Genomic DNA, 880 nt, shown 5'->3' with positions numbered 1-880 from the left:
GCTAAAACTTTGGGTGTTGTATTTCGATGGGTCAAAAACCTCTAAATGTGCAGGAGTAGGAGTAGCATTGATTAATCCTTTAGGGATTTGCTACAAGTTCGCATTTACTTTAGACAGAATGTGCACCAACAATCAGGCCGAATATGAAACCTTAATTGTAGGTCTAGAACTAATTATAAATATGGGAGTAAGAAATGTGATCGTTAGGGGCAATTCTCAATTGGTAATCCACCAATTGATTGGTGATTTTAAATGCCAAAGTGATTCCATTATAAGTCAATATGAGATCGCCCAAGAATTGTTAGAAGAATTCGACCAAGTAGAATTTCAATGCGTTAATAGGATATATAACGACGTGGCAAATGAGTTAGCCCAAATGGCCTCAGGGTATTCAAATGTTTTGAATTGGAAGTCTACTTGTGAGTATGAAACCATATTGCCCGTGACTCAAAGAAGGGCGAGGAAGATTGAACTTCACTGCATACAAGATGGAGATGCAATAGATTAGAGAACAGAGATTAAAATGTTCCTTAAAGAACCTAATGGAGGGATTAGTAGGAAAATGAAGCTGTGTTTGCTGAACTATACACTAATAGATAAAAAGTTGTTTAAGAAACGCTCTGATGGTGTATTGCTAAAGTGTGTAAGTTTGCAAGAAGTCAGGACGATCATGGTTGAGGTGCACGAAGGAATATGTGGAGCTCATCAAGCTGGCCAAAGGATGAGATGGTTAATTATTAGGAGTGGATATTTTTGGCCAAAGATGGGAGAATTATGCGTTCAGTATGCAAAGAGTTGTTTAGCATGCCAAAAGCATGGTCCAATACAAAGGGCGCCAGCACGAGAGATGACACCTATTATTAAACATTGGCCGTTCAAG

Source organism: Olea europaea, chromosome 19 (assembly GCF_002742605.1).
Source record: "Olea europaea var. sylvestris chromosome 19, O_europaea_v1, whole genome shotgun sequence".
NCBI classification, from domain to species: Eukaryota; Viridiplantae; Streptophyta; class Magnoliopsida; order Lamiales; family Oleaceae; genus Olea; species Olea europaea.
This window is presented reverse-complemented; position numbering follows the sequence as displayed.